The sequence below is a fragment of the Camelus bactrianus genome, chromosome 35 (genome assembly GCF_048773025.1).
Source record: "Camelus bactrianus isolate YW-2024 breed Bactrian camel chromosome 35, ASM4877302v1, whole genome shotgun sequence".
NCBI classification, from domain to species: Eukaryota; Metazoa; Chordata; class Mammalia; order Artiodactyla; family Camelidae; genus Camelus; species Camelus bactrianus.
The window spans coordinates 17,309,084-17,322,958 of NC_133573.1; the positions used below are offsets into that span (position 1 = coordinate 17,309,084).

Below are 13,875 nucleotides of genomic sequence, written 5' to 3' on the forward strand. Positions count from 1 at the left end.
CAAAAAAGTAAAGGGAAAGATGGGCATAATGAGTGAACAGATGGAGAATCTCAGAAAAGAAATAGACTATATTTTAAAGAGAAGGAGGAGGAGGAGGAAGAGAAGAAGGAGAAAGAGGAGGAGGGAGAGAAGGACAAGAAGAATCAAAATGAAATTCTAGAGTTGCCAAGTATAATATCTGAAATGAAAATGTCCCTGGATGGGGGAAGGGTATAGCTCAGTGGTAGGGTGCCTACCTAGCATGCACAAGCTCTTGGGTTCAACCCTGAGTACCTTCATTAAATAAATAAATAAATAAATAAATAAATAAATAAACCTAATTGCCTCACCACAACTCCCCCCAAAAAAGTCCCCAAGAGGGCTTCACAGCAGATGAAGAAGCATAAGAAGGGATCTGTGAATTTGAACACAAATCAGTAGAAATCATCCAGTCTTAAAGAGAGAGAGAGAGAGGGAGAGAGAGAGAGAAAACACCTGAACAACAAAGAGGAAAAAGATCCAAAAATGTCAGAGAAAAAGGTACAGTTGGATAGCTTTTGAGGACTTTTTCCCCAATGCAGGATTTGATCAATTCAGTTTGGTTCTGGATTCTACACTGCTGGAAAGCTGTGTTTATCACTCCAACAAGCTCTCTTAGAACTGCTTTCTGAAGAATCACTTTCTGGATGAACAGCTTTTTGCAGGCCATCTCTCCACTTCCTTCCAAGTGCATGAATCTCAGCATTGTCCTTGATGATCCAATCAAAACTATCCAGAATGGAAGGGGAAGTTCCTTGGAAACATCTATAATTTTTTTCAAACGTGGCTTTGTGGTTTTATCAATGAAACTATCCTTTATTTCCCCAATAAGGTAGGGCAGTCTATAAACACTTGTTGAATGATTGATTGCACAATCTGAAGGGAAAAGAAGATTGGAGACTGGGAGGGCTACTGAGAAAGAGGTTTGTGTTCCTGACTGCTGACTTAAGCACAGAGACAAAGCACAGCCAGAAGAAGATGGACAATGGGGAAAAAAAAATCAAGGGCTTAGAAGGCGGCGCTTTCAAAGAGGTCAAAGAATAGGTGTAGTTGGAACGAAGGAACGGGAGGGAGAAAACGTGCTCTGCTCAGAGTGACTACAAGATTTGAGAGACAGTCCAATTACAGGGGATGACAAGACGCAGAATTGCTGCCCAGTTCCAGGCCCTTCATGTGAAAGTAGCACATCCATGCAGACCCAGAAGGGGAGCCATAAAATCAGCAGCCACCATTGGTTCTTCATCTTCTTCCCAACTGAACCCTTGATGTCTTCCCCACACCTGCTCCTCCCTGATCTTAGCAAATTGCATCTCCAACTGCCTACTTATGCCCTAACAGAAATCTGGGAGTATTTCTGGATTCCTCCCTTTCCTCACGCCCACATTCAGCCCATCGAGAACTATTGATTCTTCCTTCTCCATTGCCATCCCCCTATTTCAGGCTGTCACCATCTTTGTCCCAAACTATTGAAATCAATGTTTATTTATTTCTCTGCCTCCCACTCATCTCCTCCTTCATCTTTTCTCTACCCATCAACCATACACAGTGATCATGTAAGAATATACATTAAATCATTACTTTCCTACTTAAATCAATAGCTTCCATCACACCTATTACAAAATTCACATTTTTTTGCTGTGTCATCAACCCCTCCCCCCTATTTCCCCAATCTCATTGCCCACAACTCTTCCTCTGAGATTATTACATCCCACCCACACCAGTATTATATATACTAACACTAATATGGCAGACCCTTTCCTCTTCTACCTGGACACCTTCATAGATGTTCTCTCTTTGTGAAGGGATCTCCTCATCAAATATCTGACTCCTTCCTTACCTTTGGGTCTCCACTGAGAAGGCCACTTATTCAGAAATGTCTTCCCTGACTTTCCTGCCTGAAGTTGATCTTTGTCATTCTCCCACGCAGCACCCTATTTGTTTCCTGGTACTTATGCTGGTTTGAAATTGTGCATTCTTTTACTTGTTTATTGACCATCTTTCCACTAGAATATAAACTCAGTGAGGGCAGAGTCACAGTGATTTTGTTCAGCTCAGCTGTAGCACGCTGTAGGTGCTCAGCAAGTATTTGGTAAGTGAGCACATGGAGGGAAGTGTCTTCTGAGTTCATGCAGGCACCCACTTCCCCCTTCCCGGCTCCTCCCTGAGTGGACCCTGCCTTCCACGGACTTTCATCTTCTCTTTCCCAGACTAATTTCACTGAGGACAGGGGCCTCCATCAAGTAGAGCTATACGAATAAGTCCCTGTGGGGGAGGGCATAGCTCAGTGGTAGAGTGCATGCTTCACATGCATGAGGTCCTGGGTTCAATCCCCAGTACCTCCATTAAAAAGGAAACAAACAAACAAACCGAATTATCCCCCCACACACCAAAAAAAAAAAAAAAAAAAAAGTGAATAAGGATAAGTCCCTGGTGTAAATTTCAGGGAGGTCTTTAGGAACAATTTTAAGTAACTTTAAATAAAACTCGTGATTCAAATTGTAAGACAAGAAACCACAAACCCATTATCAGTGCTGTATTCAACCCCAATAATTGGTCTTGTTCACTCCTATTTAAGCAAGTCAACCTGCAATAAAAATGATGATATAAGCTAAAGGTGCTACCCCAAAAAGTAATTTTCAGTTTGTAGTTTTTTTTTGTTTTTTTGTTTTTTTTAGTATTATCTTTACAGAGAAAATTAGGACACAGTTGATTATCACATTTCATGTCTTGGTATTACTGAGGTCACAGACACTAATTCCAGGCTTTAGACATTTAGAAATTACATGTTCTTCTCTCTGTAAGGGAGTATGAGCTACTGACTCACTGCTAATCGAGTGGCCACTCTCCCTGTTTATTGAGCTGTGGCACCGGTTTGGGTTACTCCATCTGCTCTTCCCTTTAGTTCCCTTTCCATCTACTCAAAGGCACTGGGGAGTTTTTATTCTTACAGAAATTAAGTGACCTGCAAATCTTGGTTTTATTCACACCGTGTCTTAAGCAACTTAGGTAATATCTCAGACACACGCATCCCAGTTTGTTCAATGTTGTGTTTGTGTGTATGTTTCATTAATAAATTACAAGTGGTTTATCTTGACACAGTATTTCTATTCCCATCCATTCCCTAAGTACTGTCCTAACCCTTTCCCATTTCCCAACCTCATTCCATTTAAGTGATTTATGATGTCAATTAAAATGGAAAGGATATCATTTAAAGAATTTTGAAGCATGTGCGTTTTAAAGTTACTGCCTTACAGGTTTGTTTTGTTTGGCAGTTTAGACACTTTTTTTAATCTAAATAACAATTTAGACTATCAATAGTATAAGCCCATTCAGATTACTAGAGCTAGAAATCTTTATCACAGCATGTCATGTGTATATGCAAAATCAACATTATTGAGCACGTAAATTGTAGCATATATTTTATAATATCTTACCACATTTAACCCTCAAATTACTCTGCAAGGTACATATTATCATTTGCTTTTTACAGTGGTGGAAACTGGGGCAGAGGGAGGTTAACTACCATACCAAATGTCCAACAGCTGATACCTGTACCCAGGATTTGAATTCATTCCTGTTTGGCTGCAAAGGTTACGGTTGTGGCATTGTGAGAATTCTACTTAATTTAACACCATGTGTGAAAATTCCAGTATTCTTAAATGTGTTGTTCTAATTCCTGGGTAATGCAATTATATGATCCTGTTTAGCACACACATCATAAATTTTCAGCTGGAGTAAATAAGAAGAAACATTTCATAAAATTCAACACCAGTTTATAATGGAAAAAAAAAAAACAAACCTCTAACAAAAATGCATATAGAGGGAACATATATCAACAGAAGAAAAGCTATTTATGACAAGCCCACAGCCAACATAATAATGGTGAACAACTCAAAGTTTTCCTTCTAAAATCTGGAACAAGAAAAATATGCCCAGTCTCACCACTTCTATTCAACATAGTTTTGGATGTCCTAGCCACAGCTATCAGGCAAGAAAAAGAAATAAAAGGGATCAAAATTGGAAAAGAAAAGGTAAAACTGTCATTATATGTGGATGACATCATACTATATAGAGAAAACCCTAAAATCTCCATTCAAAAACCGGAGCTGATAAAATAATTCAGCAAGATAGTAGGATACAAGATTAATATACAATACTAGTTGCATTTTTTACACTAACAATGAATTAATAGGAAAACTTAGTAAAGAAATAATCCCTTATAAAATCACATTTAATACAATAAAATATTTAGAAATAAATCTGGCCAAGGAGGTGAAAGACTTACCTCTGGAGAAATACAAAACACTTATTAAGGAAATTAAAGAAATGGAAAGATATCCCACGCTCTTGATTTAAAAGTATCAATAGAAATAAAAGCAAAAATAAACAAATGGGACCTAATTAAATTTATAAGCTTTCTCACAACAAAGGTAAATATAAACAAAACAAAAAAACCTATGGAATGGGAGAAAATATTTGCAAATGATGCAATTGACAAGGGCTTAACTTACAAAATATACAAATAGGTCATACAATTTAATAACAACAACAACAACAACAACAAAACCCCAAACAACCCAATCCAACAATGGGCAGAAGACCTAAACTAGCATTTCTCCAATGTAGATATACAAATAAATGGCCAATAGGCACATGAAAAACTGCTCAATATTGCTAATTATCAGAGAAATACAAATCAAAACTACAATGAGGTATCACCTCACACCAGTTGGAATAGCCATCATTAAAAAGTCCACAAACCATAAATGTTGGACACGGTGTAGAGAAAAGGGAACCCTCCTACACTGTTGGTGGAAAGTTAGTTTGGTGTAGCCATTATGGAAAACAGTATGGAGATTCCTCAAAAAACTAAAAACAGAGTTACATTATGATCCAGCAATCCCACTCCTGGGCATATATGTGGAGACAGCTCTAACTCAAAAAGATATGTGCACCCCAATGTTCATAGCAGCAGTATTTACAATAGGCAAGACATGGAAACAACCTAAATGTCCATCGACAGATGACTGGATAAAGAAGTTGTGGTTTATATATATAATGGTACTACTCTGCCATAAAAAGAATAAAACAATGCTATTTGCAGCAACATGGATGGACCTGGAGATTGTCATTCTAAGTGAAGTAAGTCAGACAGAGAAAGAAAAATACCATATAATATCACTCATATGTGGAATCCAAAAAAAAAAAAAAAAAATGAGACAAATGAACTTATTTACAAAAGAGAAACAGACTCACAAACAGAAAACAAACTTATGGTTACTGGGGGGAAAGGAGATAGGAAGGGATAAATTGGGAGTTTGAGATTTGCAGATACTATATATATAATATATATATAAAAAAACAAGGTCCTATTGTATAACACAGGGAACTATATTCAATGTCTTGTAGTAACCTATAATGATAAAACATGAAAAGGAATATATGTATGTACATGTATGACTGAAATATTATGCTGTACACCAGAAATTGACACAAAGTGGTAAACTGACTGAATTTCATTAAAAAAAGAAAATTAAAAATAAAATAAAATTTTAAAAAATCTTTGTGTGTCAAAGGACACCATCAAGAAAGTCAGATGACAACCCATAGAAGGGGAAAAATATTTGCAAATTATATCTCATAATGAATTTGTATCCAAAATATATAAAGAACTCATAACTCATAAATAAAAAACTATTTTTAAATGGGCAGATGATTGAAGGGATATCTCCAAAGATGATAAACACATGAAAACATACTCAATATAATGATGTATTAGGGAAATTAAAACCAGGAGATAACACTTCATCCACCCTAGGATGTCTTAAATGAGAAAGCTGAACAGTAACGAGAGTAGGCAAAGATGTGGAAGAATTTAAAGTTTTTCATCATTGATGGGAATGTAAAATGGTGAAGTCACATTAGAAAAAGTTGTGCAGTTCCTCAAAAAGTTAAATAAAGAGCATATGAACCAGCAATTACACTCCTAACTATACACCCAAGAGAAAAAAATAAAACATACCTACACAAAAACTTCGAATATATAGTGGAAAGAATATGGACAAAAAGGAAATCCTTGTGCACTATTGGTGAGAATGTAAATTGGTGCAGCCATTATAGAAAACAGTATGCAGTTTCCTTAAAATATTAAAAATAGAACCACCTTATGATCCAGCAATTCTCCTTCTCAGTATTTATTTGAGGGAAACTTAATCATTCTCTCAAAAAGATATCTATGCTCTCATGTTATTGCAGCATTATTTACAAAAGCCAAGACATGGAAACAAACTAAGTGTCACACCGACACACAAACGCATTTTTTAAAATGTGATACACACACACACACACACACACACACACATAATATATTATATTATATATATAGAATATATAGAGAGAGTATACATAGAATTATATATAGGGAGAATATATTATTTAGAATATCATTATATATAGAATATTCAGCCATAAGAAAGGAGGAAATTGTGCTATCTGTGAAAACATGGATGAACTTTGAGGATATTATGCTAAGTGCAATAAGTGAGACATACCTCACTGTATGACCTCACTGAAAAATGAAATCTATAAATAAAAAGCTCATAGATACAGGGAACAGACTGGCGATTGCCAGAGGTGGGGAGTAGGCATAATAGGTGAATTGGGGTCAAAAGGTACACACTTGTCATTAATAGATAAATCAGTTCTGGGTACATAACGTCCAGGATGGTGATTTAGGGATAATAATACTGTATTGCATGTTTGAAACTTGCTGAGTGGGTAGATCTTAAAACTTCTTATCACAAGGACAACAAGATTTTAACTATGTGTGGTGATTAATGTCAATAAACCTATTGTGGTAATCACTTTGCAATACATACATACATCAATCATTATTTGGTACACCTAAAACTAATCCAATGCTACATGTTAGTTATATCTCAAAAAGAAAGAATATTATGAATAGGGCTGTGTAAATTATAGGCTAACTAAGCAAAAAGCACACAGGTCCTTTAGGTATCATTAAATAAAGCCAACATAATCCTCTTCTCTCAAAAATCAAATGTTAATTGTTGAATAAATAGCACAGGATACCAGTGATCTTGTAGGCTCACCCAAGTCCCTTCCAGGAAGACAACAAAGCAGCAAGAACCCTGGACGTAAGCTTGTAAAGTTCTATTTTAAATCTCGGCTCTACCACTTACTTCACCTATTTATTCACTTAGCAGCATTTAAGAACAATCGCCTAGGCAATAGTCCACTTAATATTTTGAATCCTGATAACTCTGCTATAAAATGAGAATAATTATACCTACCTCACAAAGTGAGGCATACTCAATAAAAGCTGATTGAAAACATTTTCTCTTGCTTAATTCCTCAGAATAAAGGTTCTTGATCATGATCAGGAAAAAAGATGGGCAATTAGAAAAAAAAAACAGTCACAGTGTGGGTAAAGTTTGCATTAGCTCTTACCATCTGTCAAGTATTACTTTCTCAATGTCTTTGCATTATAATTACAAGGACCGTTTTTACAGTGTCGCTGAACCAGTTGCAGCCTTTCATCAACCCTATGGTATAAGTTTCCCCAGGATCTAGCTGCAGTTCCTGAAGCTTAGAGGTGAATTTACTGCCTGTCATCACACAATCAGAACATGGCGGGGCCGAGACCCAAGACTGGCTTGACCATCTCTGGTACCTTGCCCTTGAATGCCAGTGAACCACAGTGGTGCTAAGTCCAGAGAACAGTCAGTGTCACCCATGACTTCAAATGTGGGGTAATTTCACATAGGTCAGTACAGTCATGCACAAAAGGGCCTGGTCTCAACTCTGAATGCCTGCTCCCAGCATGGATTTGGGCGATTTACTTAAATATATGTATGTTACATGTCCAATGGAGTTGAAAATGATCCTCATCTTCATTCATAAGATCTTAGAATTACTTTACATACTAAATAAGATCCTTTGGAAATCACAGAATTGCTTTATGTATCTGGGAGACAACTGCATCACACACCAAATATATACCAGACCAGAATTTGTAAAAATAAGTATTAATTTAATTGAAGAAAATACATTCCATGACTCACTGTAATATAATACAGTATGTACCATATCAGGTTATGTGACTTAACAATTTTCAAAACATGAGGAAAAAAAAAACAAACTTCTGTTATGAAGGTATTTTGGTCTGAGTATACAATTGACAGTACATTTTTTCCCACTATGTTCCGAATCTGAGTTAATGCTAAACATCTTTACTGAAGAACACAAACTCATTCTATCAACACAATGGTTACATTATACAATAATACTTTCTTCCCCATCAATTGCACTTTTTTTTTCTTGTTCACACAAACTGCTGTTACATATTAAATCAATTGACTAATTCTAAACAAATATTTTGAGTAAAAAACAAATGCAAACAATCTCCAGCTTTCTTGTAGAATTAAATTAAAACATTTTGTCTACAAAAACACATATATTCTTGTTAAAATTTAATAGGGGAAATATGCCATGTTAACATTACACTGCTCTGGAAAACTGTTTATTTGCTACATTCTTATATAGCCTCATTTGTTTTCTGTCACATTTCTTATCTACTTATTTTTAAAATTCCTAGAGAGTCAGTACCATCTTCTCCTGTGTGACAAAATTCCAAAATCACAACTGAAATACACAGTATTTTTGTGCAAGATGTTGGAGCCAGAAGTTAACATAATGGATGTTTCTGAAGGCTGAGTAGACCCTTGGCACACTTTCTACCACTTACTAGCTATGTATCCTTGGATTAATTGGTTGGTTTCTTTTTTGTTTTCTTCACCTGAGTTGTGAGAATACTAAATATTATGTATAAATTTTCTGGTTCAAAGTAAATAAATGGTGGGCATTCCAATCATGATTATTGATTATCAGCTTCCTCACTTGCTAACCAATGACTCAGTATCCTGACTGACCAAAACTACTAACTTTCTAAAGTAGATGGTGCACAAATCTATTGGGAATAGACAGAGAAATATAACTACATTTAAAACATTCAAGCTCCCCAACAAGCCAAATTTTTATGGTATGTTTCTGTCCACAAGACCCCCCAGGTCCACAGTGATATGAGAAATAGCGCTGACAGAGCTCACATGCTTGGACACTCTCCCCCAGGGTCCAGTGAAAACACGGTCAGTCATGCCCAGACTTTTTGTAAGATAGAATCATTTGCTAATTTTAAGCATCAGCCTTAGGGCCAGGCATCTAATCTAACACACATTTAGGGGTCTGCTGGGATATTCTCCAGGGACAGTGGCCAGTAGGCACCATCTTCCTGTGCCGTCTTTCCCCTCACTCCCCTCCCAGCAGGCACCACCAGTTTTACACTCCCCGTCTCCCTTCCTCCAGCTAGTGGGCACCATCTTTTTTTTTTTTCCTATCATGCTAGACCTTTAAATTTTTTTCTTTTTCCCAGTGGGTGCAATGTTATGTTCCACCTCTGCTCTGCTCCTGCCAGCACCATCAGCCCACTTTCCTTCTGCCATGATGCAGAACACCACTCCTAGAGGGAAACTCTGACACATGCCTGGTGACCTAGTTTTTGCAACTTCTTCCCGGGGGATGCCCCTTGATCATGTGGCTATGGAGGCCAGGGGTGCTTGCAATCCTGGATCCTGTGAGAATGGAACAAGGAAGACCCTATTCTTGGCAGACAACCACCCACAGGGCACTGCACAGACAGCAGACTGCACACTCCTTGAGTCTTTCTGAGAAAGAGACCTTGGGTTTGGCCTCAGAGGCAAACTTTCTGATTGGCACACATCAAGGTATGCACAGAGGGGCTCTCAGGGCATGGAGCAGAGTACACAATGTTTGTGCTCTCCCTCTGCCTTGTTTCAGATCCCCAATGTCTCTCACATAGGAGTTTATCCCCTTGTCCGGAGCCCCAGTTTTTGCAACTTCCACCTAGAGGACACCTCCAGACCACCTGGTGCTGGTGACTAGCAGGTCTTATGCTTGCAGTCTCATATGACTATATAGATATTTGGATACATTAAAAGCTGAAAATTATTAGAGAAATGCAAATCAAAACTACAATGAGGTATCACACCACTCAGAATGGCCATCATAAAAAAGGCTACAAATAATAACTGCTGGAGAGGTTGTGGAGAAAAAGGAACCCTCTTACACTGTTGGTGGGAATGTAAATTGGTGCAGCCACTATGAAGGACAGTATGGAGGTTCCTTAAAAAACTAAAAATAGAGTTACCATATGACCCAGCAATCCCACTCCTGGGCTTACATCTGGAGAAAACTCTAATTTGGAAAGACACACGCACCCCAATGTTCACAGCTGCAGTACTGATAACAGCCAAGACATGGAAACAAGCTAAATGTCCATCAATAGATGGTTGGATAAAAAAGATGTGGTATATATGGGATACATATGAAATATTAGCCATAAAAAAGGATGAAAGAATGCAATTTGCAGTAACATGGATGGACCTAGAGATTATCATATTGAGTGAAGTTAGTCAGATAGAGAAAGCTAAATATCATATGATATCACTTATATGTGGAATCTTAAAAAAAAATGATACAAATTCTGTTTACAAACCAAACACAAGACTCACAGGCATAGAAAACAAACCATATTACCAAAGGGGAAATGGCAGTGAGGGATAAATTAGGAGTTGGAGATTAACAGATACACAGTACTAAATATAAAATAGATAAACAAGGACCTACTGTAGAGCACAGGGAACTATATTCAATTTCTTGTAATAACATAATGGAAAAGAATGTGAAAAGAAAAAAGAGTATGTATGTATATGTATAACTAAATCACCTAAACTAACATTGTAAATCAACTATGCTGCAATTAAAAAAAAAAAAAAAAAAAAAAAAGGCTGCAGCCTGAGGGTCTGGTTTCCAAAGAAGCATCCAACCTACAGAGGCCATATAATATAAACTCAGCCACTGCTTTTTAAAGTTGTTACCACCACCTAAATAGCTAAGCTAACTGATACACTTATTTTGTTTTTTATATTTTCCACCTCCATGAGAGCAAGGATTTCTGCTTGTTTTGTTCACCACTGTATCATCTGTGTTCAAAACTCAGTGGGAACTCAGTAAGCATTTGCTGAATGAATTACTGTAGCCAAGAATTTGTCATAGGGATGGGAAAGGGAAATCTGACAAATTATGGTTTAAATCAGTGATTGGGGGAAAAAATAACATATTTGGACACTTATACTGCCACAGCATTGAGATCACACAATAGTAAACCAGTCATCTGTGTGCTTGCTGCATAGAAAATGCTGCATAAATGTTTGCTATGATGTCTGTTATTGTTATTTTTAGATCAAGGAGTATATGCAATTGAAATTAGAATATAAACGCAAAAGGTTTTCTGAGATGGGAAAATTCTGTGTTGCAGCTGGGACACTGGGATGGTGAGAATTTCCAAATGGCCTTGTTCACATGGCTGAGAGCTGGTGCCAACTGATGGCTGGAAGTTCAGATGGGGTTATATCCAAGGTTCTCAGTTCTTCTCCATGTGGACCTCACCATATAGTTGCTTGGACACAGCATAGAAGCTGGATACTAAAAAGGAAAGTTCCAAGAGGACACATCTCAAATTGTAAGTGCCAAGCAAGCCTCCATTCATGTTTCATTTGCTGATGTTCTGATGGCCAAGAGTAGACACATGGCCACTCTCAGAGGCAGTGAGGGACACAACTACACCAGGGTGTGAACATCGGAGAACATGAGTCATTGTGGGCAGGCAAAGGAACATCTCACAGAGTGTCTGGACCATACAGATTGAATATCCAGCATCTCAAATTTATCCCTGTATACAAGCGATCAAGTGTGAACTGATTTAGGAGTTCATGTCGCACAAACCAACTTTGCAAGAGCCTGATTGATTTATAAATGATAATACCAGTTCATTTTTCTTGGGAAATCTGCTTATATCAAAACTTGGGACCATGCACATATGGACAGCAGGTCCTTGTTGAGTGAAGGATCAGCAAGAGACCAAACCATAGTTCATCTGGTGAGCTATAAAAAGGAAACCCTGCATTGTCAGAAGCACTTGTGCAGCAAGCTAAAAACATTCGTGTGTTATCATTCTCCAAGTCAAAGACCATTTCCATCTCAATTGCTGGAAATGGCCACTAGATTTAAAGTAATTGCCCCCTTGGGCAATGCAAGACATAGAAACCAGATTTCCCTTGCTAAGTTTTTTTTCTTTAAAGGCTTGATATGGGTGTATGTAATTATTATTTCAAAATTAAATACTACCAGATTACCAAGGACATATGTTCTACTAGTTTAAATTTAAATTGGTGGTTTTTGGATGAAGTTCAAGGACACTGTTTCAATGGCAAAATAAACACATAATACCTCAGAGTTGATTAGTTTGCTCCAACAGCTACTCACCTTCACTTCTTGATGCTTCTACTTAGCATCAGTTATACGGAGTGGCATTTTTGTACTTGCCTCCGATCCATCAAAATAATGTACCCTCTTTGGTCATAAAACTTGAAAACAAGTATTTAGAAATATCCATCTGGCATCACTTTCTAGAACATTAGAAAAATACAGAAAGACTAAAGGTGGAAAGGTAGATCAATGATGTGGGCCATGACGAGGGAAGGGAAGAAGGAACCTGAAGAATCACAGGGAAGGAGGATCAACAGGACCTGCTTTGAGGGTTGTACTAAATATGAGGGAGGACATTAAGAGGACTCCAAAATAGTTTATTTACATAGGGGGTTGGAAAAATGGGGCTTGAGAAAGGAAATCATTTGGAGGTAGATGCGAGTAATAGGATGATGAATTATTCGGAGGGGGGTGTTGAGTTTCAAATTCAATTTTTTCACCGTGTTCCAAGCTCTGGGTTCCAGTAGGGAGTAAGACAGGGATCTGCCCTCAGGAAACGTACCTTCTACTGGAGAGAGACAGCAAACACGTAAGCAAAGAAGATAACTTCCAATGATAATTTATAAATGCTACAAAGAAAATACAACTAGGAAATAGGACAGAGAGTGAAGGGGACTGACAGGGGAGGTGGTAACCACATTACCTCGGGAGGTCAATGCCAACCTGAGACTTCAATGGTGAGAATGAGCTAGCAAGCGGAGCCTCTGCAGAAGGCATTCCAGGCAGAGGGGACAGCAAGTGGAAAGGCCCGGAGCTGGGAACTAAATTTGCATGTTTGAAAGTTAGGAATGAGAGAGACAAGGTAAGAGATTAGTTTGGGGAGGGAAGGTAGAGGTCAGACAAGACAGGGGCTTTAAGTCATGGTGAGAAGTTTGGATTTTATTCTTATATTCATGGGACAAGCACCAGAGACTATTGAGCAAGAAAGTGATAGGATCTTATTCTAAAAATCACTCATGCTGCCCATCAACTGCTAAACAGATAAACAGAATGTGATGTAGCCATTCCATGGGCTATAAGTCAGCCATGAAAAGGAATAAAGTACTCATACATGCTACAATGTGAATGAACTCTGAAAACATTGAGCTAAATAAGCCAGTCACAAAAGACCACATAGTTCTTAGAAGAGGCAAAATCTAGAGGGAAGAATTAGGTGATTTGGGGCAGGAGAAAATGGGAGTGACTGTTAATGAGTATGAGTGTCTTTTCACAGTGATAAAAATGTGCTAGAATTAGATACTGGTTATGGTTGCAAAGCTTTTTGAATATCCTACAAGCCACTGAATTTTACATTAAAAGAGTGAATTTTATGTTATGTGAATTACATCTCTATATTTTTCAAAGTTTGAATAGGGACTGGGTATTAGATATTACCAAGAAATTATTATAATATTGATAAGTGCAACAGTATTATTGCAGTAATGTAAGGCT

The 13,875-nt window shown here is 37.6% G+C and overlaps 1 long non-coding RNA gene and 1 other non-coding gene across 25 annotated transcripts in view; one reads left to right on the plus strand and one right to left on the minus strand.

Annotated features, from left to right (window-relative positions):
* Nucleotides 1–13,875, minus strand: part of LOC105067753 (ADP-ribosylation factor-like protein 5B) — a 69,722-nt gene that overhangs the window by 37,796 nt on the left and 18,051 nt on the right. Inside the window, exon 4 of one of the 24 annotated variants that reach the window (XR_012504221.1) lies at nt 8,051–11,601. The exons of the other annotated variants lie outside the window; for them this stretch is intronic. This is a non-coding gene — a long non-coding RNA (ADP-ribosylation factor-like protein 5B). Of the gene's footprint in view, nt 1–8,050; nt 11,602–13,875 lie in introns of those variants that run through there. 24 annotated transcript variants of the gene reach the window in all.
* TRNAV-CAC (transfer RNA valine (anticodon CAC)) lies at nt 2,288–2,360 on the plus strand. Its single transcript has one exon. It is a non-coding gene; the product is annotated as a tRNA-Val (tRNA).